At 40.2% G+C, this 27,703-nt stretch overlaps 1 protein-coding gene and 1 non-coding gene across 2 annotated transcripts in view; one reads left to right on the top strand and one right to left on the bottom strand.

Annotated features, from left to right (window-relative positions):
• LOC133053091 (craniofacial development protein 1) overlaps window positions 1-27,703 on the top strand; it is a 102,354-nt gene that overhangs the window by 33,870 nt on the left and 40,781 nt on the right. The gene's annotated exons all lie outside the window — the stretch shown is intronic.
• Window positions 20,203-20,309, bottom strand: LOC133055381 (U6 spliceosomal RNA). The gene has a single exon (XR_009692657.1). It is a non-coding gene; the product is annotated as a U6 spliceosomal RNA (small nuclear RNA).

Raw genomic sequence — 27,703 nt, 5'->3', positions numbered from 1 at the left:
AAATAGTATTTGCTCTTTTGGTATATTTAAATCTAGTGTTTATTGGAAAATGTTTAGGTTATATTAAACATTAATCTTGCCTGACCTGGAAGTTCATTGTGAGCTCTCTAAGGGCAGATACCCTGTATTGCTTTTTTATTTATTTATTTGTATTACTTTTTAAAAAAAAGTTTCCCTGCAGCTAGTACGAAGTTGGTCATTACAATTGGCGAATTTGAAGTTACTCAAAGGAAATACTTCTGACCACTCTGAGCATAGGAAGAAATACCCAGTAACCTTTGAAAACACATTTGATGACTTTCTTTCATATCAGATATAAACTGATTCTTCTCCTATTCAAACCCTATTGATTTTCACCATTAAAATACTGTATATCTTAAATATCTGTTGTTTTCCTTCTCTTTTTGAGCTATTTACATTGCTCCCTTTGTTGGTTTTCCTTGTTCTCTTCAGAAACAAAATATCTGGGACTATTTTTTGTTACATTTTCTAAAGCATCCATGAATTTTCCTCATATCCATATCAGTCTTATTTGTTACCTTTCCGCGCCCCCGCACCCAGCTCCATGTTAATATCTGTTTTGAAAATCTTTACCACCAGGTATTGTGGATCTTCTTTTTGTCTGTCTGGTGCCTCACCCCCTCAGAAATCTGCAAGACATTTCATAAATGCCACGCTTCATGGGAGGCAAGGAGCCCAATATTCAAAACCATTGATTTCCCAGTGCTCTTTGTAGCTAGTTTTCAGTCAGGAACCTGGGCTTCTTGAGTCAGATACCTGCCCAGGACTTTCAGTCCAGGCCTAGTGAGGCAGAGGCGGGGAACTCGGAAGATCTTCCTGGGCCCAGGTAGGGGCCGCGGCTGCGGTGTGTGTGGGACCCCTGACAGCAGCCTCAGTCTAGGTCTGTGCTGTGATCTGGGGGCATTGTTTCCAGCTTCTGGACTTGCTTCTTAAATCCTCCTGGATTTTGATGAGTAACCCAGTATCTTTTTTTTTTTAATTAAACTTTCTATTTTGAGAGATTGTAGACTCACATGCAGTTTGTAAAATAACAGCATTCTTGAATCCTTGACCCAGCTTCCCTCTATTGTAACATCTTACAGTATCACAAATAAAGTGACAGATAGTCGTGTATAGGTTTTGTGTGGTTGCTAAGTGTGTGTATTTGTGGGGTGTTTAGTTTTGTTTCTGTCACGCCGTGTGTCTTGCTGGCTCTTAGATCCCTGACCAGGGATTGAATCCGGGCTACAGCAGTGCGTGTGCTGAGTCCTAAGCCCTGAACTGCCAGGGAATTCACATAAGTGTGTTATTTTTGTGTGAACAGGTTTTCTATTGTACTGTAACAAATTACCATAAATGCTGCTACTTACAAAGCACAAATTTATTGTCTTACAATTTTGTAGACTAGAAGCCCAACACCATGGTTTCACCATGCTAAAATCAAAGCAGATCTGTGTTCCTAGTGATTGTAGTACTACCACAGGCTTCATTTTCTTGCTGTCAGATCTGGGCCTTCCCAGCGTCCAGAGACCACCTGCTTTCCTTGACTCGAGGCACCTTCTGTTTTCAAAGCCAGTACCAGCTGGTTGATTCCCTCTCAAGCTAGGAATGTGTGTTCCTCCTTTCATCTCATCTCTAACCTAGCTGGGAAAGGTTCTCTGCTTATAAGGACTTCTTTGACTAGATTGGGCCCACATTGATAATCCACACAGGATTATCTCCACTGTCTCAAGGACCATACCCTTAATCACATCTGCAGAGTCCCTTTTGCCATGGAAGGTAAGGTAACTAAATCAGATTCCAGGAGGGTAGGGAGTGAATATCTTTCAGGGAGAGGGGCCATTATTATTCTCACCACAATTAAAATTTCATTTCTCAGAGGTAAATGCTCTGAGAGGGAGTCAATTACTGAGTCATATGGTAGTTGAGAGTGAAACTACCATGTAGGAGGAGAGTGAAAAAGTTGGTTTGAAATTCAATATTCAAAAAATGAAGATCATGGTGTCCAGTCCCATCACTTCCTGGCAAATAGATGGGGAAACAATGGAAACAGTGAGAGGCTTTTATATTTGGGGGCTCCCAAATCACTGCAGTTGGTGACTGCAGCCATGAAATTAAAAGATGCTTGCTCCTTGGAAGAAAAGCCATGACCAACCTAGACAGCATATTAAAAAGCAGAGACATTGCTTTGCCAACAAAAGTTTGTCTAGTCAAAGCTATGGTTTTTCCAGTAGTCATGTATGGATGTGAGAGTTGGACTATAAAGAAAGCTGAGCACCGAAGAATTGATGCTTTTGAACTGTGGTGTTGGAGAAGACTCTTGAGAGTCCCTTTGACTGCAAGGAGATCCAACCAGTCAGTCCTAAAGGAAATCAGTCCTGAATATTCACTGGGAGGACTTAAGCTGAAGCTCCAATCCTTTGCCACCTGATGCAAAGAACTGACTCATTGGAAAAGACCCTGATGCTGGGAAAGATTGAGGGCGCGAGGAGAAGGGAACGACAGAGGATGAGATGGTTGGATGGCATCACCGACTCAATGGACATGAGTTTGAGTCAACTCCGGGAGTTGGTGATGGACAGGGAGGCCTGGCGTGCTGCAGTCCATGGGGTCACAAAGAATCGGACACAACTGAGCGACTGAACTAAACTGATGGTAGTTGAATGTATACTTTTATAAGAAACTGTCCAACTTTTCCAAAGGGGCTGCACCATTTTACATTCCCACCAGTAGTGTGTAAGGGATTCAGTTTCTCTGCATTCTGACCAACATTTGGCGTGGTCATTATTGTTTATTTTAGCCACTCCAGTAGGTGTGTAGTGGTACTTCATTATGATTTTAATTTATATTTCTCTAATGGCATATAAATATATTTCCCTAAGGTGTTAAATACTTTTTCATGTGCTCTTTTGCCATCTATATATCCTCTTTGGTGAAATGACTGTTCATGTCTTTTGCCCATTTTCTAACTGGATTGTTTAAATTTCTTACTGCTGAGTTTTAAGAGTTGTCTATAAATTCTAGATATTTGTCTTTTATCAGATATTGTTTGCAGATCCTTTCTTCCAATGTATAGCTGTCTTATCCTTTTAAGAAGATTTTTTCACAGGGCATATGTTTTTTATTTTGATGAAGTCCAGTTTATCAGTTTCTCCTTTTATGGATTTTCTTTTGGGTGTCAAGTCTAAGAATTCTTTGCCTAGTCCTAGATCCCACAGATTTTTCTTTGATTTTTTTTTTTAATGTTTTACATTTAATTTCATGAACTGTTTTGAGTTATTTTTTGCATAAGGCGTGTGATTTAGGTCAAGGATGATTTTTTAAATTTTTGTTTCATTTTATTTATTTTTTGCCTGTGCCATCTTTGTGGCATTTGTTGAAAGGGCTGTCTTTGAATTGCTTTTGCCCTTTTGTCAAAAAATAATTCAGCTTATTTGTGTAGTTCTGTCTATTTCTGGCTTCTCTGTTCCATTCACATGTGTGTGTCCCACAGTCTTGATTACTGATCTATAAAATAAATCTTGCGATCTGGTCGTTTGATTCCTCCCACTTCATTATTTCAATTCAGAAGTATTTTTAAAAACCCCTTCTAGTTTTTTTGCCTTTCCAAATAAATTTTAAAATAATTTTGTCGGTGTCTAGAAAAACTCTAGGATTTTGATAGGAACTGTGTTAAACTTTGTTATGGACTGAATTTTGTTCCTCCCTCCCCTCTTAAAAATTTGTATTTTGAGGCTTTAACCCCCAGTGTGACTGTATTTTGGGATAAGGTATTAAGAGAGTAAATAATGTTAAATGAGGTTATAAGGGTGGGTCCTCATCCCATGGGATCAGTCTCCTTATAAGAAGAGGAAGAGACACCAGACCTCTCTCTGCAAATATTAACAGAGAAGGGGTCATGTGAAGACACAGCAAGAAGGTATTTGTTTGCCAACCAGAGAGGTCTTACCTTGATCTTGGATTTCCAGCCTCCAGAACTATGAGGAAATGCATTTCTATTATTTAAGCCACTAGTCTATGGTATGCTGCTATGGGGCAGCCCAAGCAGACTAATATAAACCTATAAGTCAGTCCAGAGGGTATTGATATCTTTATTATATTGAGTCTTCCAATCCATGAACTTTGTATGTGTCTCCATTTATTTTTATTAGCATTTTGCAGTTTTAAACATGTAAGTCCTATATATATAATTTGTTAGAGTTATGCCTAATATTTCATTTTCTTTTGAATGATTATAAATGGCATTGTATTTTTAAATTAATCTTTGTCTTAGCATTTTTCTATCCTGCAGTCTATTTTGTCAGATATCAGTATAGCCACTCCAGCTCTCTCTCTTTTTTAAAATTGACTTTATTTTATTTTTTTCAATTTGTTCGCATCACACGGGTTGCAGGATCTTAGTTCCCCCAACCAGGGATTGAACCTGTGCCCTTGGCAATGAAACTGCAGAGTCCTAACCACTGGACTGCCACGGTTTCCCTCTTATTGTATTTTTAATTTTAGTGTTGACATGTTCATTGCTAGTATGTGGAAATATAATTGATATTAACTTAACTCACATATTCTAGGATTTTTAAAAATAGACTCCTTGGGGTTTTTACATAGTTAATCTTGCAAATAGGGACAATTTTATCCCTTGTTCTGTCTCTCTTCCCTTTTCCTTTTCTTGCCTTAGTACTCTGGCTCAGACTTACAGCACTGTATTGGATAAGAGCAGTGAGAGCAGACATCCTTGCTTTGTTCCCAGTGTTAGGGAGAAACAGTAAGTCTTTCACTATAATGTGTAAGCTGTACATGTAAAAACTGTGCACTGTAATGTAAAAAGCCGTAGGCTTTTTGTGTTGTAGATGCTTTCAATCAAGTTGAAAAAGTACCCCTTCTGTTACTGATTTTTTTCAGGATTTTTGTCATAAGTAGGTGTTAAATTTTGTCAGTTGCTTTTTTTGTATAGATTGATATAGTCAAGTGATTTATTTTCCTTTAGCCTGTTAATATGAATTATGATGATTTTTTTTGAGCATTGCTGTGATGCAGTTGACGTACCATATAATTCACGCCCTTAAAGTGTACACATCAGTGGTTTTTAGTATAGTCACAGAGTTTTGCAAACATCACCATGACCAATTTGAGATAATTTTCATCTCCCCCACAAGAACTCCTGCACCCATTAGCTGTCACTTCCCATTTCCTCCCACCCCACCTATTCCTTTCACTTCCAACCTAGGCAGCCACCAGTCTGTTTCTTTCTCTATGAGTTTGCCTATTCTGAACATTTCATATAAATGGAATGTATAATACATGATCTTTTGTCTCTGGCTTTTTCACGTAGCATACTGTTTTTAAGGTTCATTCACATTGTAGAACATTTCATTTCTTCTTATCATGTCTGACTCTGTGACCCCATGGACTGGTAGCCCGCCAGACTCCTCTGCCATGGGGATTCTGCAGGCCAGAATACTGGAGTGGGTTGCCATGCTCTCCTCCAGGGTATCTTCCCAACCCAGGGATCAAACCCAGGTCTCCTGCATTGCAGGTGGATTCTTTACCATCTGAGCCACCAGGGAAGCCATATAATAGCCCATTGTATGGCTATCTGTTATTAGTTGGTGGACATTCAAGTCAGTTTCCACTTTTTGACTATTATGAATAAGATTGTAAGTATTTGTATACAAGATTTTCTGTGGACATGTGTTTTCATTTCTCTTGGGAGTGGAAGGGAGTGGGGTCATATGGTAACTGTGTTTAACTCTTTGAGGAGCTTGCAGACCGTTTTCCAAAGAAACATTTCCACAAATGTACTACTTTTCCACATCCTCATCAGTACTGTTACTATCCCTCTTTTTGGTCATAACTATCTTTGGGGATGTGAAGTGCCATCTTACTGTAATTTTGATTTGGAATTCCCCGGTGGCTTATGATATTGATCATGTTCATGTGCTAATTAGCCATTTGTGTATCTTTTTTGGAGACAGTCTATTCAGATCTGCTCCTCATTTTTAATTGGATTGTTTTTCTATTATTGAGTTGTAAGAGTTCTTTATATATTCTGAATACATGTCCCCTGCAGTAGAAGTGCAGTCTTCACCACTGGACTGCCAGGAAAGTCCCCTTTACCTCTTCTAAATTTATTGACATTAGTTTTATGACCCTGGATGTGGTCTGGCTTGGTATATGTTCTGTGAATGCTTCAAAGCCTAATATCTCCTCCACCCCAGTATCTTTTAAGTAAAGTCCTTTTCTGTGTAAATCAGCCAGAGGCAGTGTCTGTGTCTTTATCTGGAAACTTTAAGTAATACTTGTTTCCCACTGCATCTGTTAATAGCCTTTATTGCAACACTTGCTGTACTGTCCTTTGTCAGTTTACATGTTGGTCTGTGAACTTGAGGATGTAGGTCTTGTGTCTTTTTTTTTTCTTTAATACCCATTCTGGTACATGGAAAATAATTTATAGGCATTTCTTGGATGGATGAATAAATAAATAGATTTTATTAATGATCAATATTTTTTTTTAAGTCTTAGGTAAATCTAAGGAGATTTCATTTTTTTGGCTTATATGTATGCTCCTATCAGTCTTAATCTTAAAAGCAGAATGTTTTTGGTTCCACAGCTTGTGTTCAGCAAGTGGTTGACCCCAGAAATAAACCGTAATGTCTATTCATGTGATTAGAATGACACTTCGTTTCAGTTTGATCATGTCATATTCACACATAGACATGTGGGAAGTTCCTTACTCATTCCACAGGACGTATTTCACAACTCCTGCTATTTCCTTTATTTCAGGTTGAGTTGTCCTCTTGTTGTAAAAGTGTTGTTTCTATAACAAGACATTTCACAATACACATCCTTGTACAGTGAACAAAAGCTCTGATGTGTACTTAGAAGCCTTGTTTTCTAGTCAGGAAGCACATGGTATTCCCTCAGCATTTCCTGCACTTAACTTTGAGTTTCCTTATGGATAACTCTTTGGTGGTTTTCTCCATTCAGTGTAGGTACTGGGTAGCTCAGACAGGAAAGAATCTGCTTGCAGTACAGGAGACTCAGGTTCGGTCCCTGAATCAGGAAAATCCCCTGGAAAAGGAAATAGCAACCTATTCCAGTATTTTTGCCTGGGAAATCCCATGGACCGAGGTGCCTGGTGAGGTACAGTCCAAGGAGGTCACAAAGAGTTGCGCACAACTGATCAACTAACACTTTCACTTTCCCTGGGTTAAAGTGTACGTAAAGGATTTTGTTGTATAACATACACTGTTATTGTTAAAGAGTTCAGGCTGTTGCTGGTGACTGCCATCTAAGTTGTGTGCAGTAAATGGAGTAGATATAGGAGATGTTACAGAGACCTGAGCTAAACATTCTGCCACTTGGCATGATATTCTAGTTATTGCTAAGGCAATTTGGGGTGACTTCCTCTCTGTTGCTTTCGGGGAGCTTTTGGGGATTTTCTAACAGTTTTTACTGAAAGGAAAAAAAATAGAACTGAGTGAGCTGGGTATGGCCAGTGGGAAAAGACTTCTTGAATGATTCCTCTGATTTTCAGTTAAGAGCATATTTAATGGCTTCATGTTTCTCCTCCTTTGAAACTAAATTGACTAGATTGTACTTGAACACAGGAAGATCTTTCTGTATCTTCTCTCATACTTAGTTTTTCTCTTCTTTGCCATCTTTTTTTTCTTTTTTTGTTACTTCAGCTAGATACCTTGTTAATAGCTATATATTGAGAATATGCTAGAAAGGGGTGAGATATAAATAAGGCAAGATTGTAGAGAGATAAGGATATCATTTTAGTTGTGGTTAGTATCCTTTCATTACATTTCATGTAAACTCAAGAATGGTGGAGAGCATTTTAGCGACAGTCCCCATATTCTAAGCTTCGTTATTTTCTGAGTCTTCATCTACACAGAAGATGTATTAAACAACATCTGTTGAGTGCGTTTTGGTTCCCCACAGAATTTGACTTGTATAGGATAGTTATCACAGGAGCCTTAGTGTTCAATTCATTGAGTTACAACAATTGTATATATCCATAGAGCCCCTCCTGAAATGAGGTCTGTGTGGTGTGACTCCATCTCCCCAGAAAGCTTCCTCATGCCTTTTCTCAGGTGGTTCTCTTCCCCCCTCCCCTGGCACCTTCTGCCCCAGGCAACCACTCATTACGATATGGTAGTTTTCCTCTTCCAAAGTTTGATGTATATCAGTCATATGTTGTGTAACTCTTTTGTTCGTGGCTTTTTTTACTCAGCATAATGTTTTTTAGACTCACCCATGTTACTGTGTCATATTCATTTATTTCCATTGTATGAGAATATGCCAGTTTATCCATCCTGTTGATGGGTGTCTGGGTTGTTTCCAAATCTTTTTGAAGACATGTTTTTATTTCTCTTGGGTAAATAAATACCTAGCAATAGGATTGCTAGGTCATAGGGTAGGTGTGTATTTAATGTGAAAAACAGATTGCCAAACAGTTCTCCAAAGTGAGTGCATTATTTTATATTCTTGCAAGCGTGTGTGAGAGTTCCACTTGGTCCATATCCTGGTCCACGTTTGGTTTTGTCAGTCTTTTTTTATTTTGGTGGGTGTGGGTTTTTATTTGCATTGCTCTGAAGACTAATAATAATGACATCTTTGCATGTGCTTATTGGCCATTTGTATGCCTTCTTTTGTGAAATTTGTCCTCCAGTCTCATTTTTTATTCAGTTGTTCATCAATTTGTTGAATTGTAGGACTTCTTAATATATATTCTGTATAAGTGTACTTTGTCAGATATAAATGCTATTACTATCTGTTTATGTTTTTTTAGCTCAAATTATATTTGTTATTTTTGGTTGCACTGGGTCTTTGTTGCTGTGAGTGGGCTTTCTCTAGGTGCAGACACTGGGGTGTGCAGACAGTGGGGGCTTTCTCTAGGTGCAGACAGTGGGGGCTGCTCTAGGTGCAGACAGTGGGGGCTGCTCTAGGTGTGGACAGTGGGGGCTGCTCTAGGTGTGGACAGTGGGGGCTGCTCTCTAGGTGCAGACAGTGGGGGCTGCTCTAGGTGTGGACAGTGGGGGCTGCTCTCTAGGTGCAGACAGTGGGGGCTGCTCTAGGTGTGGACAGTGGGGGCTGCTCTCTAGCTGTGGACAGTGGGGGCTGCTCTCTAGGTGTGGACAGTGGGGGCTGCTCTCTAGGTGTGGACAGTGGGGGCTGCTCTAGGTGTGGACAGTGGGGGCTGCTCTCTAGGTGTGGACAGTGGGGGCTGCTCTAGGTGTGGACAGTGGGGGCTGCTCTCTAGGTGTGGACAGTGGGGGCTGCTCTAGGTGCGGACAGTGGGGGCTGCTCTTTAGGTGTGGACAGTGGGGGCTGCTCTCTAGGTGCAGACAGTGGGGGCTGCTCTCTAGGTGCAGACAGTGGGGGCTGCTCTCTAGGTGCGGACAGTGGGGGCTGCTCTCTAGGTGTGGACAGTGGGGGCTGCTCTCTAGGTGTGGACAGTGGGGGCTGCTCTAGGTGTGGACAGTGGGGGATGCTCTCTAGGTGTGGACAGTGGGGGCTGCTCTCTAGGTGTGGACAGTGGGGGCTGCTCTAGGTGTGGACAGTGGGGGCTGCTCTCTAGGTGCAGACAGTGGGGGCTGCTCTCTAGGTGCAGACAGTGGGGGCTGCTCTCTAGGTGCAGACAGTGGGGGCTGCTCTCTAGGTGTGGACAGTGGGGGCTGCTGTAGGTGCAGACAGTGCGGGCTGCTCTTTAGGTGTGAACAGTGGGGGCTGCTCTAGGTGCACACAGTGGTGTCTGCTCTCTAGGTGTGGACAGTGGGGGCTGCTCTAGGTGCGGACAGTGGGGGCTGCTCTAGGTGTGGACAGTGGGGGCTGCTCTCTAGGTGTGGACAGTGGGGGCTGCTCTAGGTGTGGACAGTGGGGGCTGCTCTCTAGGTGCAGACAGTGGGGGCTGCTCTCTAGGTGTGGACAGTGGGTGCTGCTCTCTAGGTGCAGACAGTGGGGTGTGCAGACAGTGGGGGCTTCCTCTAGGTGTGGACAGTGGGGGCTGCTCTAGGTGTGGACAGTGGGGGTTGCTCTCTAGGTGCAGACAGTGGGGGCTGCTCTCTAGGTGTGGACAGTGGGTGCTGCTCTCTAGGTGCAGACAGTGGGGTGTGCAGACAGTGGGGGCTTCCTCTAGGTGTGGACAGTGGGGGCTGCTCTAGGTGCGGGTCTCAGGCTTCTCATCACAGCAGCTCTTCTTGTAGAGCACGGGCTCCAGGGCATGAAGGCTAGTTGGGGCACATGGGCTTAGTTGCTCCACACTTTGTGGATTCTTCTCCAGCCAGGGGCTGAACCTGTGTCCGTTCATTGACAGGTGGATTCTTTACCAGTTGCCCATTATGGTGTGTGTTCGTTTTTTTTAATTCATTTATTTATTTTTGTTGTGCCGGGTCTTTGCTTTACAAGGGCTTTTTCTCTAGTTGTGGCGAGCAGGGGCTTCTCTCTGGTTGTGGTGCATGGGAGTCTCGTTGTGGTGGCTTCTGTTGTTGCAGAGCACAGGCTTTTGAGCTTGCAGGCTTCAGTAGCGCTTGGGCTCAGTAGCTGTGGCACACGGGCTTAGTTGCCCACAGCATGTGGGATCTTCCCTGACCAGAGACTGAACCCGCGTCCCCTGCATTGGCAGGCAGATTGTTAACCACTGGACCACCAGAAGTCCTATGGTATGTTCCGATGAGCAGAAATTTTAAATTTTGTTCGTTTGGTTTATTTATCTTTTTTTTTTTTTTTTTAATGGTTAGTGCTTTTTGTTTCCTAAGAAGTTTCCCTATCCTAAGGTTGAGATGGTTTTTTCTTTCTTTCCCTCATCGTTCTGGTGTGTGTGTTTAGGTTTTTTAATCTGTCTTGATTATATTTAAACAGTCACTTTTTTAAATATCATCAAAGTAAAAACAATTTAAACTGTTGCTTAAAAAGTTCAAACAGTGCAGAAAGATATAGAAAACAAAATGAAAGTTAATAATTTGTTTTTTTTTCCAGACCTCCTCTGTTCAGTACAGTCTTCATTAAGCATATTTGATGCTTAGCATTTAATGCTGAGCATTAAAATGTGACTACCCTAAATTGAGATGTGTTGTAAGTGTAAAATATGCACTAAATTTTGAACAGTTAGAAAAAAATAAGCAAACATCTCAGTTTTTGTATCCATTTCATTATTGAAGTGGTAACATTTTTAATATATTGGGTTAAATACAATAGATAATTAAAATTCACTTCACCTTTACATTCTTTAATATGGATACTATAAAGTTTTAAATTATATTTGTGACTCTTATTTGTGGTTTCCATTATATTTCAACTGAACAGCTCTATTCTAGACCTTTTCCTAAGCGTTTAGTAATCTTTATATACTTATCTGTGCTTGGGATTTTTCTGCACGTGTAACAGTTGGTTTTAGTTACATGAAGTCATCCAAACCTGTTTTCTTAAAATGTGTCATTTTTGCTTAAAAATACAAAAATATACACACTAACACATATCGTGTTGTGCATATAGATTATTTGATATTTCTCTTAGTGGCTGCCTAGTGTTCTATTTTGAATGTTCTATAATTTATAAAACCATTTCCCTATAGAGACATTTAGTTTATTTACTATTTTGCTTTCTGATAAACAGTGTGTTTTTAGAGGCTTCTTCATATTTAGAAATCTGATAAAAACAGTTTTCGTCTCAAATAGAAGTGGTTATTACAGCCAGAATGGGTGAATTGTTCCTTGGTCAAGGACAAAATGGCTTCATAACTCTAATCAAAACAGTCTTAGGAGGAGCAGACCCTTTAATAAGTGTATTTTTTCTGCTGGGGTTCAAACTGCCTCTTTTGTTCATGATCAGTTGTTACACATGATCAGTTACATAGCAAGTTTATGCTGGATAGAGGGTCACAAACGAAAAGAAGCCAGTATTCTGTGCCTGAGCTTAAGAGATTTTTTTTAATGTTCACTGTGTAAAAGTTGTTTTGAAAAGCTCTCCTGTTTCTAATTATTTTCCTTTTTGTCTAAGCAAAACATCTTTCCTTATGGTCTAAAATCTAAAATTAATAGGCAGCTGTACATTGCTTCCTTAGAGAGCTGGAAAGTCCCACTGATCTGGACCCTTTGGCAGAGTGTCAGTTGACACTTTGTCGAGACTGGTGAGCGCTCCTGGGCCCAGTCTTGAGCTTGCAGGTGGGCCTCCCGCCCAGTGTTGAGTTATTTGTGCGCAGACATAAAACACATATACATCTTTCTATTTATAATAGAGGGAAGAAAATTCTGTGATGAATATTACTGCAGGCTCCTTCTTTGGAAGTTTGAGCACGCACGTGCGCGCGCGCGCGCGCGCGCGCGCGCGCGTGTGTGTGTGTGTGTGTGTGTGTGTGTGTGTGTGTGAGTCACACAGTCATGTCCAACTCTGCAACCCCATAGCTCGCCAGGCTTCTTAGTCCATGGGGATTCTCCAGGAAAGAGTACTGGAGTGGGTTGCCATGCCCTCCTCCAGGGGATCTTCCAAACCCAGATATTGAATCTAGGTCTCCCACGTTACAGGCAGATTCTCTGCCATCTGAGCCACCTGGGAAGCCCAAGAATACTGAGTGGGTAGCCTGTCCCTTCTCTAGGGGAACTTCCCTACCCATGAATTGAGCTGGGGTCTCCTGCATTGCAGGCGGATTCTTTACCAGCTGAGCTACCTGGGAAGCCCACTTTGGAAGTAGGTAGAGTATTATCATGGCATTTTGACTTGGGCAGATCTGCCATGAAAATGCAGTTTTCAACTTGAGTTGTAGCCACTCTGTGCCACAGGGACTGGTGCGTGCCACAGGCAAAGCTCTGTATGTAGCTGGGCTCTGTCAGCTGGGTCCCTTTTTCTGGTGATTGACTCCATTCCAGTTTTCTGCCTGGTTTTGGTTGCTCTTTAGTGCCTTTAAATACTTGTTTTTCCAGTTTTACCCAGAATTTCTCATTGTTATCTGATTGTCGGAGGGTTAGTCCATAAAATCTACTCCACCATTACTGCATTATTCGATTTTAAAAATAGCTTCTCTCATTATTCTCTCACCACAAGCATATGTTTAACTTTGCCATTCAGCTTCAGCTATCATATATATATAATTACTTTCTGAAAACTCTTTATGGGCTTTGAGTAATTCCACCTACTAATACATTAAACGTTTAAGGTGCTGTAGGAAAACAACTAGCCAGTCACCATGGTGAAATTTGTGATGTGTTGAAGGCCAAATAATCCAGAGCATATTGTAGCTACAGATAAGTAACTTGGTTTCCATCTTGTTGCCAATCTACTCAGAACATACTCTAAAACCTTTACCAAAATAATGCAGTAGGTGGACCAGGGTTTAGTAGGGTTAAAAATGAACAATTGACTTACATTTTTAAAGAAATTTATTTTGACTGCACGGAGTCTTTGTTGCAGTGTGCGCGGACCTCCTCTTGCAGTACGCTGGTGTCTGGTTGCGGCATATGGGCTTAGACCAAGGCTCAGACAGGCATCCCCTGCAGTGGAAGGCAGATTCTTGGTCACTGGACCACCAGGGAAGTCCTGATATACGGGTTTATAAATGCCTAGTTTAGTGGTTCTCAAACTGGTTGGTCTTAGGACTTCTTTACATGCATACAAATTACTGAGGACCCCAAAGAGCTTTTGATATCTGTTCTTGTATTAGAAATTAAAGCTAAGAAATCATTCAGGTAGTAATGAACTCATTGAAAGTGAAAGTATCAGTCATTAAGTCATGTCTGGCTCTTGCGACGCCATGGACTGTAGACTGCCAGGTTCCTCTGTCCATGGAATTCTTTAGGCAAAAGTACTGGAGTGGGTAGCCATTCCCTTCTCTAGAATAAACTCGTTACATGTTAGTAAAAGTAGCATTTTTATGAAAAATAAATATATTTTCCAAAAAAAATTCAGAGGAATGGCCTTGTCCTACATTTTAGTTTAGTATTATCTCTAGAAAGATACTCAAGGAACTAATAACAACATTTGTCTCAGAGGAGCCAGAATTTGGTAACTAGACGATAGGAGAGGGAAGGAAGGCATATTTTCAATTTGAATTTTGTGCCTGTGCATTAATTACCATTTAAAACATGTAAATGATTTAATAAGGCCCTTATCTTTTCTTCTGGCAGAAAGGTGCTTAAAGTAATAGATTTTCAAAAATTATTTTATTTTAGATACTTAATATTTAGAGGGGAGAAGAACCTTAGGATACACCTCTTCAATAAATTCGGTTCCCACTGTCTTTCTCTCTCATAGTCCCTGATTCTTTTCTTTTGTAGAACTTACCTCAACTTGTAAGTACATAGATTTTGTTGTCTATTTTATTTTTTCACCTTTCTTCTCCCTCACTAGATGGTTAATTCCCTGAGGGCACAAATCAAATCTGTTCACTCTTCTCGGTCTAGTACTTGGTTCATAATGGTTTGTCAGTGAACATTTATTAAACAAATGAATGAGGATCTATGGGAAACTCACATCAGTTTCCCATTTGTCAATGCTGAGCAGTTCTGGACAGTTGCCAGAATACAAATATCCTGCCCAAACACCATTTCTTTGTGGATAAAAAGCTTCCTGCATTTGTTCAGCCTCCCCATAGATTGTGTATTAGATGAGCAATAAATATTTAGTAAGCAATTTGGAAGGTGAGCATCACAAGAGGAGGCCACAGAATGGGTTTGTGCTCATACTTTCATGCATGAAGCCATTTTGCTATTTTAAAGATTTCCGTCTCCATCTCATTCTTTGATTTATGTTTTTCTCTAAAGAAAATAAACATTAAAAGAAAAAAAGGCCAAATCTGACTCTAATGATAAGGTAAAGAGCATTACACCAAACATTTCTTCCTTCCTGGATGAAGATGGCCAAATGTTTCATCTGTTTCCCTGTGGTGGCTCTTTTAGTGTTCTCAGCTCATTCACCGCTGGGTCATCAGAGGCAAGCAGGTGGATTTCAAATCCACACTTTGCTCATGAGACCCTCCATTACCATAATATCTGCCACTGCCGTAGTAACAAGAGCTGGTGCTCTTACTGTAGCCACTGAGGTCCACTCCTTCGCCTCAGATTCCATGTAATATCACTATTTCTAAAAAGCTTTATTCTCTCTTCTATACAAAACAACCCTGTGGGGCAGAAGATTTATAGTCATTAGTAGGAGAGCACACAGTGAACTATATTTTCATAGTGAATTCATTCTTTTCCCATCCATGAACAGATCCTTCACTTAGGTTTGCTTAATAGATATAGGAATGAAGAGCAGAGTGTATGCTTCTGGAAGGTACCTCAGCTCATAGCTTGTGTTGGAGATCATGCCACACTTTTTTTGGAGCTATGGTGAGTATATTTTATACACCAAAAATCAGCACAACTGCTGCAACAAAATTTTTTTCTTTTGTAGTTTTATTTACCAGAAAAGTCATACAGTGGTATTAAACAATAAGCCAACAGCATGGACAGTCCTGAAGGCATTACGATATGTGAAATAAGCTTTGTGGTTTTTTTCCCCTAAATAAATGCCTTTGCCAAAATTTTTGAAAATAATAATAAGGAGGTCCTCCCTGGTGGTCCAGTGGCTAAGACTCCATGCTCCCAATGCACAGGATCCAGGTTTGATTCCTGGTTGGCAAACTAGATCCCACATGCTGCAGATGAGATTCCACATGCTACAACTGAGACCCTGTGCAGCAAATAAATAAAACTTTAAAAATAATAAGTCAGATATAGTTAATACATTAAGGAGTGAAGTAAAAAAGCTGGGCTTGTCCAGGAATATCCAGGACATAAGGGTGCTTTTCCTGGAAGGAAGGCAGGAGGTGACTCTTTAAAAAATTGGAAAGCTGTGTTTTAATTTCTGCTTTATTGACCTTTCAATAAAGGACAGTGTTGGCGTCAGCACTCCCAGAGCTGCAGCCTGACCCCACCTCTCTGCCCAGAGTGGGATGCTGCACCACAGGCTACACAGAGCCATCACAGAGGGATTTCTTTTCTGCTGCAAAGGACATTTTTGCCTTAAAGCCTGTAGGTCAGACAGGTAAAAACAGGAGAATGTAATGGTGACCCAGGACTATTTGGCTATCATCACCTAATTTGTATAGACCATACACTCCAGGAAATAGCAAGTGTCTGATGGTGGCAAAAGGACCTCTGGGAAAGAACAGCTTCATTGAATACCTGGGTTTTTCTGAGTTTCTTCATCTTATACAGATAACTTCCTGTAGTTACGGGAATTGGTCAAGACAAGCTCTTTTGCTTGTTTTTCTTAGCCGTCACTCCAGTCCGTGCCATAGCTGCACATTGCAGAATAGTAGAAGGAAAAGAGCAAAAAAATAACAAAAGTTCTGAAAACAAATACAAGGAAACCAGAGAAACCAGAGGAAACTGACATGAGAAGTTCAGAAAGAGCCCAGCCTAGTTGAAAACATGCCCGTGCCATGCGTTCAGATTTTTTTTTTCCGTGGTATATTTATGGAGGCTACAGGTACCCTGGGAGTTCTATTGTGTATTGTAAATGTTTCATTCTCCGAACTTTTCTAGTTCTTATCCCTTTCTAAGTTTTTGTAATATCTGACCGAACATTGTTTTGAGATGGAGTTTTTAGTTCCTGCTGGACTTCTTCTTGTCCCAAAGTAACAAACTCTGATAGCAATATCACTCTGGGAGGCGTTTATGGGGACCTGAATCTGTGACTTCAACCCAGAATTTCACCTATGAAAGTTCTCAGTACTGGGTGGTGGTTGGATATTGTCATTGTGCTCAGAACCGTGTATGTTTACATGTTGAGGTCATAAGCCCCACCAGTGGGAACCCAGCTTACTTGGTTTACTTATCTCTGTATCAGCAGCACCCAGAAGAATTTATGTTAGAAACAGGCACTTAATAAATATTTGTTGAATTAATGAGTGGTTTTAGGAAGGAGATTGGGGAAGGAGTGGTATATTTGAAAGGACAGCCCAAAATGCATCTTAACACTGAACAAGTTGAACATTCCCCTCCACCTTTCCTTATGCACACGTGTAGGTGTTACTCCAGGTCTGTTGTGGGAAGTGTTTTTAACCATGACCCCGTAGGAAGAAATATAATAAGACAAAATGGCACTGTTTGTGTGTAATGAGGTAAAAATATAACATTTTGTTCCATTTACTTTTATTAAAATAAAATACTGGTTGTACTCACTAAATTGACTCATGATCCATTAGATTAAAAGCAACAGTTTGAAAACTGCTCTAAGAATGACTGGGTCTAGAATGTGTTTAAATGTTAACCTAAGAAGATAATGTCAAAAAAAAAAGATAATGTCAGTTTGTTTTCGAAGTGGTTGAATCAGTCTAGCAGCAAGTGAGAGTCCCTATTGCTCCAGTCCTTGGCATTGGCAGACTTCAGTATTGCCATTTTCATGGGTGTGAAACAGTATGTCCTTGTTTACTATTAGCTTGCAACTTTTCCTATAGCTTTAATTTTCATTTCCCTATTACTTATTCAGTTACCTAATGGGGAGACAGTTGTTTACTATTAGAGTGCACTTTGATGTTTTCACCTAAATATAAAGTTCTTGGACCTTGAGGTTTTTGAAAATCCACGGAAAATTACGGACCTGCCGCCTAGAAAAATTACATGTATACTGAGAATTCTTGACTACTGTAGGACCTTCAGAGAAGAACTAGCTGGTGAAGAGTTCCCACGGACTCCCAAAAAGAGAGATGGTTAATTCTCTGTTCCACTCTAAGTCAGTTACTGTGCTGGGTGGAGGCTTCCCTCCTCCACACCACCACCACTGCCCTTCCTGAAGCTTTCTGGAAAAGTGATATGGCCCACAGCTTTGCACTGGTGGCAGAATTGGTTGCTATCTGTCAGGGGCACCAATATATATAACATCGCGTGTATAGATGGTATGCTAAAGACGAGTGACAGAGCAGAGGCTGTAAATTGAACTCAACTGAAAAAAAAACAGAAACTGAAAGCAACTAGTAAAAGACTCTGAGAATATCCAGAAGAGAGTGGACGGGTGCGTGTGTTTTCCTACATGAGATGATAGATGAACTAATTCTATTTAAGTCTGAATAGGAGAGTCTAGTAGTCTGGAGGCCCTGATGTGCTTTGGCAACTGATATGAGTTACATGGATCCCAGTTAAACACAACATTATTTGTTTGTATTATGATACAGCTAACAAGTAGATATAATTCTACATGGGTAATTGATCTCAAGGGGGAAACGGTTTATGCTTTCTTTGATCTGCCAGTACCATAGATTTCTTTTTTTTTTTTGCTCTGTTTTCCTTACAGCTTTTCTTACTCATCTAAGGCCAGAATTTAGAATTTATCCCATTACTTTGGCTCCAAGGAACTTTATTCACTACCCAGCCATGTGATTCAGCACCCAGTCAGTGGTTGACTAATTAGATACATCATTCTCTTTAGAGTCACTTCCAGCGCTCCCTGACTTCTACTCCAAAGTCACCACATCTGTGAAATAAAGCTGTTTTGTAGTATAAGGACCCTTGTATTTACTTTCAGAAGGGACATCCTTCCAGAAGTCATTTTTTATTTGATTTGGTAAGAAGTATGTGGGTACGTCACAAAACAGGTACTCCAAGCTCTATTGGGAGACCAGCATTTAAAAAGATAGAAAGTATTCAAGATTCAACCAAGTAGAAAACTAGTTGTCTCTCAGTGGATCATTTTCATCTTTCGTTGGAGTATATCCATTAGCAGTGCAAATGTGGGGTTGGATAGCACAATCAACAAACATTAAAAACTTCAGATTGTATTTATGAAACTCTGGCCCTCTTGAAATTGACCATAGTCAAGGAGACCATGAAGCACATCCCTATTGGGCCACAGGTAGTTGTTATTTTATTCTGAATTCAAAACCAGTTACTTCTAACAGTCCTGAATATGTCTCCAAATGTGCTCAGGGTTGGTATCCCTGGAGAAAAGATAGGAGAATCTGATAGAAGTTGAGCCACTTGCCTTTGTATAATGTGGAGGTGGTGATGGTCAGGGAAACTCCTTAAAGGTGCAAAGGCGTGTAAAAAAAAACAAAACAAAACTGGCTTCATGGTTTGGCAAACACAAGGTATGAAATTTGATGGTTTTGTTGTGTTTTTTTTTTTTTTGCTAAGAGTTGGGGAGGAGGTGGGCAGAATTAAATGCACAGACTGACTAAAACTTCAACACACTTGATTCACTTCATAGCATATCAGCCTCTGAAAAAGCTTAGCTATTTTGGAGCTGGTGGTGTGAATTATTCGCTGTAATAAGAGTCTGGCTTCCCGTCCCCCCCCTCCCCGCCCCCCCCCCCACCCCCCTCCTCCCCCCCGCATTGGAGAAAAGAAGCTTGTATGCATTTTACCCAGCTTGGCAGTTCTCAGACTTTTTGTTTTCAGGACCTCTTAGCACTCTTCAAAATTGTTGAGATGGTTTAAAACTGCCATTTATAGTGTAAAAAGTTAAAACTGAGAACAGCTTTAAAATATTTATTAATTCATTTTCAAATAACAATCATGAACTCTGATACATGTTAACATAATATAAATAACTATGTTTACCAAAAAAAATTAGAGTCCTGCTGTGATTTTCTCTCTTTAACGTCTGGTTTAATAGAAGATTGACTTCCCAGGTGACGCAGTGAAAAAGAACCCGCCTGCCATTGCAGGAGATGCCAGAGACACGGGTTTGATCACTAGATTGGGAAGATCCCCTGGAGAAGGAAATGGTAACCCACTCCAGTATTCTTGCCTGGGAAATTCCATGGACAGAGGAACCTGGTGGGCTGTAGTCCATGGGGTTGCAAAAAGTTGGACACAGCTAAGCACACATGCATATCTTAATAGAAGATAACTGGATTCTCAGATCTGCTGCTCCATTCAAGCTGTTTTAAAATATGTTACTTAGGTTGAATTATATGCAAAAAAGCCAATCTTATACAGATACATAGTTGGAAAAGGAAGTATTTTTTCTTTTTTTGCTTGTTTGTTGTTGTTTTTTATTATTATTATTATTATTCCATTTATTTTTATTAGTTGGAGGCTAATTACTTTACAATATTGTAGTGGTTTTTGTCATACATTGACATGAATCAGCCATGAATTTACATGTATTCCCCATCCCGATCCCCCCTCCCACCTCCCTCTCTACCCGATCCCTCTGGGTCTTCCCAATGCACCAGGCCCGAGCACTTGTCTCATGCATCCAACTTGGGCTGGTGATCTGTTTAAAAATATGGAACGCTTCACGAATTTGAGTGTCATCCTTGCGCAGGGGCCATGCTAATCTTCTCTGTATCGTTCCAATTTTAGTATATGTGCTGCCGAAGCGAGCACTCTTTTTTTTTTCCTATGTTTTTTTCTTATTAAGAAAGGAGTATTTTAATAGCTGTTTGGATCATTTTGGATATTGTTCTGTGGTACTACACCAAAATATGACTAATGATAGTTTTTTTTTCTATAAGAAAGCATTACAACTTTTTTTTGCTATAGCAAAACTGAAAAGAGCCTAAATACCCAGTAACATATGACTAATGAAATATAGTATATCTACACAATGGAATATAATGTAGCTGTTAAACCCTAAGATCAGTATGTACTTACTGGGAAAGCCTCTGAAGTACCTTATTTAAAACAAAAACTACAGAAGACTAGAAATGGCAGTTTAGTGAGGGGTAAGCCAACAGGAGCATAGCTCCTTGGCTTCAGAGCCCAGGCCTGCTACTTCTGGTTGCAGAGCACTGAAAAGCGTCTTAGATTTCTCTGTGCCTCTCCTGCTATCCTTTGCTTTGGGTGAGCTCTCCAGGTGACCCTTACATTTCTGAAACTTTTAGCTCTAAATAATGGTCTCAATCCAGCAAAAATATCCAGGACTCCCACATCCCCAAAACCTACAACAAAAGAGAGAAAAAGTTCTTTTGCCTTCGATAATTAGGAAGTCACTGGGGACCTCCACCAGGTGGTTTCAGAGGAGGAGTAAGACAGTCCAAATGCAGTGGGAGAAGGCAGGAGCTAGGGTGTGTGAGGGATGCAGCAAGTGAGGGCAGACTCTTGGAGCAACTACAAAGGGAAAAGCTAAAATAGAAGAAGGAGGTGTGAGAAGTGAGATGCTGAGGAGGTAGAAAAGGATGGGTGGAATCTTCAGCTCAAGGAGTGCATTAGTTTTGGAATAGAAGCTACCAGAGCACACGTGCGGCCCTCCCAGCTCCTCCCAGTCATCACAAGGGGGGTTAAGGCAGAAACGCAGACCGCAGCATCAACTACCAATACAGATAAAGCCCCCGAGGGGGTGAAGATTTGTACCTTCTGCACTTACCCTCCCGTTGTAAGATTCAGATTTATGCATCACAGTTAACATGTCAGCCAGCCTCTCCAGGCCCCACCGCCCTCCCCTGTCCACGTTGACGTGCCGTGAGGTGCAGCTGGTCACACCCGTGACCCATCCTGTGGCCCATATTTAGCCGTGTTTAGAACTCCGTGTCTTCATTGGTTTGTTAGTTGCCATCACAACTTTGTCTGAGTAGAGTTTTTGAGTTCTTGCAGCTCAGTGTCCGTCTATTTCCAATTGGTGTTGGCGCTAACTCAGTCTGTCTTCAAATAGTCAGGGAAGGAACGCGTTCTGTGCGAGCGCTTCTGCGAGGCGCGCTAAACGGGCTTTCTGTGCTTAGAGCTCGTGTGCTCTGGAAGCTTCTGCTCCAGAACCAGTGCCCTCCTTGAGCTCGGATCCCACCCGTCCTGTTCCACCGCCCCAGCAGTCTCACTTCTCCAGGTGCACTCCCTCCTTCTATTGCAAAAAAGACTTCTGGGCAAAAAAGACCCAGGACTTCTGAGCGGCTTTAAGAGCAGGTTTGAGTCTGGAAATCATAGATCTTGGGATCAGTGTGACTGATCTCCCCTGGAAGCCTCAGGAGCAGGATTGCAGGCAGAGCACGCGTCTTTGGGTCCTTGCTGCTGGCTGTCTCCGAGGACCTCCAGGACCCCGAGCGCCAGTGACTAGATAGATCTGCCCTTCCTCACTGTTTGCTGCAGGCAAGCTCCGGTAGGCAGCACAGCCTGTCAAATAGAGAGAATGGTACATATAACTCACCTCATAAAAAAGCAGCACCTTGATTTCCCTGTTTAAAAACATAATACAAAACATTGACGAGCTCAACAAAACATACAGTGGCTTTATGCATTAGCATCTAATTCATCAGCACACCAAATTCAGATACTTGGATTTCTTTATACACAAAGTTCTCCAGTGGTAGTTTCTTAAAGCTTAGTTGCAACGTGGAATCTGAAAACATATCAGTAAGCATTTTGTACTATTACATGAAAATCTTTGGTCTCACTTGCATTTTGAATGATTTTTTTTAACCAATATACATGATTTGTAACACCACACACTAGTCATTTTAGGCATTTGTAAAATGCTAGTTCACTGAATTACACAGAGCTAATGTTAAAAAAAAAAAAAGAGCTAATGTTCACTGATTTCATTAACAAGTTGCATTCATTAATATCACCACCAATCTCATCAGAAAGTCTTAAAGTACTGGGAGGCTGTCCAGCTCACAGTGGTAGATCCAAATTTTCCAGAATTCGAAATCTCAGAATTTTTCATTGGCAGCAGATACTGTCAGTTGTTCTCCTTCAGGTGAAAGACTTTGTTCGTTTTTCAGAAATGAGAAAATATCTACAAAGTACCCAAGGATGAGTAACCATAGCTTATCTGGAAAAGCAGATCTAGCTTGCAACTCGGTTGTACAAATACTTTTCCTAGACACCACCACTCTTGGCAGGAGTGCTTACTTCTTCTTAAAATGGAATATTAAAAAGATATCTATTAAAGAATTAAGGTTTAATAAGTTAGCCTTATTCTAATAAAACTATATTTATTTCATTACAAATGCAATTATAATTGTATATAAAATGTTTATTTCCCTTAATTTTTATGGCTTTTGGGTTTTCTTTTTTAATAAGAATAAAGTTTTTATTTTAGAATAATTTTATAGTGAACAATCTGAATAGTTTCTTTCAGAAAAGTTGCTAAAATGATACATGTATTTTTAATCCAGCTTCCCCTAATTTTAACGATTATATGACCATGGGACATTTGTCAAAATTAAGATATCAACAAGAGGACAAAACTTAACCAAATTCTAGATTATATTCCAATTTTCCCATAAGAGTTCAATCCAGAATATCCCATTACATTTAGGTAACAATATTTTCTCCACCACTTTTAAGGAAATAAATTTAAGATTTATGGAAGAGTTGCAGAGACAGAATGGAGAGTGCCATGTACCCTCCACCCAGCTTCCCCTAATGTAAACATCTTGCATGATAACAGTGTTCGTTCAAAACTAATAGACCGTCAAGGCCACAACATTTTTATACCATTAAGGGGACACTTCCCCTGCAGATATGCAGATTTGGGGAGGGCCTCCACATCTGTGAGCCTCACACTCTCATGACTTTAAGTGTGGAGTCAGGCAGACCAGGGCTTTGCACCCCACCCCAGCCATTTCCAGGAGTGTGACCTCCCTAATCTCAGCTTCCTTCTCCACAAACAGGCAGATATAATGCTTGTGACAGACACACAGCAAATTGCTGCTTTGTTCTTAAGTGAAATTGCCTTTTTTTTTTTTTTTTCTTTCTCTCTCTATTTTTTTTTAACCTTTTTGACCTGGTCATAAGGAATCCTTTTGGCAAAGTGTTGTGCTAGCGATAGAAAGAAGAAAGGAAAAGGTCTCTATTCTCAAAGGACTGAATTCCTTGTGAGGAAGAGAAGTACCCCTCCAACTATGACAAGTTATTCTTTGCTTTAATTTTATTTATTTTTGGCTGTGCTGGGTCTTCAACGATGCCCGGGCTTTTCTCCAGTTGTGGCAAGTGGGCTTAGTTGTCCCATGGCATATGGGATCCTACTTCCCCCACCAGGGATCAAACTCACATCCCTTGCATTGGAAGGTGGATTCTTTTTTTTTTTTTTTTTTCTTTATTTGCATATTGGAAGGCAGATTCTTAACCACTGGACCACCAAGAAAGTCCCTGTTAAATATTTTTCTTAGGAAAAATAGAGGTGTATGATACCAACTGAAAAATTTATGAAATCTTTGGTAAAATTAAAAATACACATATTTTTATTAGAAATTAACAAATCTAAGTAAGAGAAAGAAATATGAAGATTGCCCATGTATTAAAAAAAAAAAAAGAAACCTAAGAAATTAACATTGGTATATGATTAACTAAGCAGCAGACATTATTCAGATTTCACCAGTTTTCCCACTAATAACCCTTTTGCGTTCCAGAATCCAAACTGTGATTCCACCTTGCACTCAGTTGCCATGTCTACATAGTCTCCTCTGATCTGTGACGGTTTCCAGTCTTTGTATTTCTTGCCTTGATGCTGTTGAAGACTATTGATCGTGTATTTTGTAGAATGTTACTCATCTGAGTTTTCCTCATGATGAGGCTGGGCTTATGGAAGTTTAGAAAAACTGCCCAAGAAGTGGCATGCCCTTCTTACCACACATGATGCCAACTTATTACTAGTGATGCTAACTTTGATCATTTGGTTAAAGTGGAGTCTGCCAGGTTTCTCCACTGTAATATTTTTATTTTTTTCTCTTTACCTTTTTTTTTTAAATTGCTTTGCTCTGTCAGTTTTTCCAAGTCACTTTGGATTTGTGTTCTGTTGATATTAACAAAGGAATATTGATGCTTGTTACTGAACCTGAGCTCCCCAAATGCATTGTGGCACCAACCACTTGTTACTCTGGAAGGTTAGATGAGACCATCTGCATTTTTCTAAGGGAAGCTCAGTCACTTTTCGGGGGTGGGGTGGGGAAGTCCTGATGACTGCCTGGATTTTCAGGTCTTTATTAGGCAGCAAAATACGACCTCAGAGGAGAGGAATGGAGCAGGGTTATTTCCAGAGTCTGGATGGCATGCGACTCTCTTTCATAGGGAGTGTTGGCATTTTTTTTTTTTTTTTTGAGTGGAAGTTTTTAACAGTTATCTTAGAAGATTCAAGTATACACAGTGTAGAGCATCTAGAAATTTTGTAGTTTATTCTTATTTCCTTCATCCTATCTGTCCATCTGCTACTATGTGCAGTAGATCATTTACTCCCAGAGAATTCTGGCAAATTAGTATTCCTGGTTCTTGGGCTGTTTAATTTACATTTCACCAGGAGCTTTCAGAGCACAATCTCACCACTGTTCTGTTATTAATACTAGACGGACTAGTAAGCCCTGTGTCCAGCAGAATTTAAGCAAGGCAAATCCTCATGGAAGATGGATTATGAATGCTGAAATTTACATTTGAGCCTGTCATTCAGTATTGCTCACACTGTCATTGAGTTCTGTTATTTTCTCTTAATGAACATTTCCGCTTTCTTGGGTGGAAACCCAGAAGCCTCCAGACCTTATCGCAAGAAGGCCTTGATTGTTCCCTGGTGCAGCTTCAGTGCAGTCACTGATTACTTGGCCAGGTCTTATGGCGGCCATACACAAACTTAGGACCAAGTAACGTGTGTCTTAAAAAGATCAACAACAACAAAAAATCAGCAGTTCCCAAGATTTTAAAATTTACTCTGTCACTTTGCTTATATTCCTGCTTCCACATTAGTCTGCCTCAGACCAGTCACAGTAGGAACAGATTATTTTAATCTCCTATTACCAAGTCTCTCACAGCTTTTAGGGACATTCTTTGTAAATTATATTGTTCCCGGACTCTTCTTAAAGATCATTATTTTCGTTCAGAAATGTATTTTGAGTAGTCTTTCATTCAGCTTTCCTTTTCTTTTTTGCTTTTCTTCTCATGTGAATATATATATATATATATATATATATGTCTACTATAAAATATCTGTACGTGAGCTATAATACTGTTGATTGGTTATGAATTATATTGATGTTTTATAGGTATTTTTCTAATAGGCATTCTTCCCATGATTTTGTGGTTTAAGTCCCACTTCCTCTGTTTCCTTATTGAGGTAAATGAAATTCATGTAACATAAAATGAACCATCTTAAAGCATACGAATCAATAGTATTTAGTACAGTCTCATTTTTGTGCAGTCATCACCCTGATTCTGTTTTTACTGTTTGTGTGTAGCAGTGAAAAACTTGTATAGGCCTCCAAAGCCTTGTATATGCTGACAGGGCAGGCTTTTCATTGGCTTCAGAATTTATGCCCTAGTACTGGAGGTTAGTTAGTTAATTGTGAGTTTCATCCAACAGCCAAGCAGTTGGTCCACTGGGTTTTAAGTTACTTGGGTTTTTGCAGCACATTGTCTTACCGTAATTGTCCTACCCCTCTTATTTAAAGAGTGCTAAACTTGTTCCTGCTGCTTTAATTTGGGGATAAGGAGGAAGTTGTTTCTTACTGAGATTCTTGAAATGTCATAATTAAGCAAATGCTTTTTTTTTTTTTTTTTAACTTGTGTATATTTTACTTCTCCTCAGATGAAATATTTATTTTCATTTAGTCATACATAATACCCATTTCATGATTCTATTGAATTATTTCAGGAGCATTCAAAGTATTTCAGCATGAGCCCTGATGCTAAGCATGAACTTAACCTTCTGTTTCTTCATTTTTATCTCATTATCATAGACATATTTTTACAATAATCACAAATATGCATCAATTCTTTCTTTACCTGTGAAACTCAAAAGGCATAAGAATAAACTGTATTTCCCTTTTAATTGTTGCTTGACCAGGTTTTACATATTATTTTGCTATTTTCATATAAAAACAATGCTTTTCATCTTTTTATAATATCAATAGCATTATTTTTCTTTTCTTTTCTTTCTTTTTCTTTCTTTTTATTATTATTATTATTATTTTTTCCAGTGGGTTTTGTCATACATTGACATGAATCAGCCATGGATCCACATGCATTCCCAATCCCGATCCCCACTCCCACCTCCCCCTCCACCCGACCCCCCCGGGTCCTCCCAGCGCACCAGGCCGGAGCACCCATCCCATGCATCCCACCTGGGCCAGTGATCTGCCCCACCATAGACAGTATACATGCTGTTCTTTTGAAATATCCCACCCTCACATTCTCCCACAAAGTTCAAAAGTCTGTTCTGTATTTCTGTGTCTCTTTTTCTGTTTTGCATATAGGGTTATCGTTATCACCCTTCTAAATTCCATATATATGCGTTAGTATGCTGTAATGTTCTTTATCTTTCTGGCTTACTTCACTCTGTATAATGGGCTCCAGCTTCGTCCATCTCATTAGGACTGGTTCAAATGAATTCTTTTTAATGGCTGGGTAATATTCCATGGTGTATATGTACCACAGCTTCCTTATCCATTCATCTGCTGATGGGCATCTAGGTTGCTTCCATGTCCTGGCTATTATAAACAGTGCTGCGATGAACATTGGGGTGCACGTGTCTCTTTCAGATCTGGTTTCCTCAGTGTGTATGCCCAGAAGTGGGATTGCTGGGTCAAATGGCAGTTCTATTTCCAGTTTTTTAAGAAATCTCCACACTGTTTTCCACAGCGGCTGTACTAGTTTGCATTCCCACCAACAGTGTAAGAGGGTTCCGTTTTCTCCACACCCTCTCCAGCATTTATTGCCTGTAGACTTTTGGATAGCAGCCATCCTGACTGGCGTGTAATGGTACCTCATTGTGGTTTTGATTTGCATTTCTCTAATAATGAGTGATGTTGAGCATCTTTTCATGTGTTTGTTAGCCATCTGTATGTCTTCTTTGGAGAAATGTC

The sequence above is a fragment of the Dama dama genome, chromosome 4 (genome assembly GCF_033118175.1).
Source record: "Dama dama isolate Ldn47 chromosome 4, ASM3311817v1, whole genome shotgun sequence".
NCBI classification, from domain to species: domain Eukaryota; kingdom Metazoa; phylum Chordata; class Mammalia; order Artiodactyla; family Cervidae; genus Dama; species Dama dama.
The sequence above is the reverse complement of the archived record's forward strand: the minus strand, read 5'-3'. Positions and strand labels throughout refer to the sequence as shown.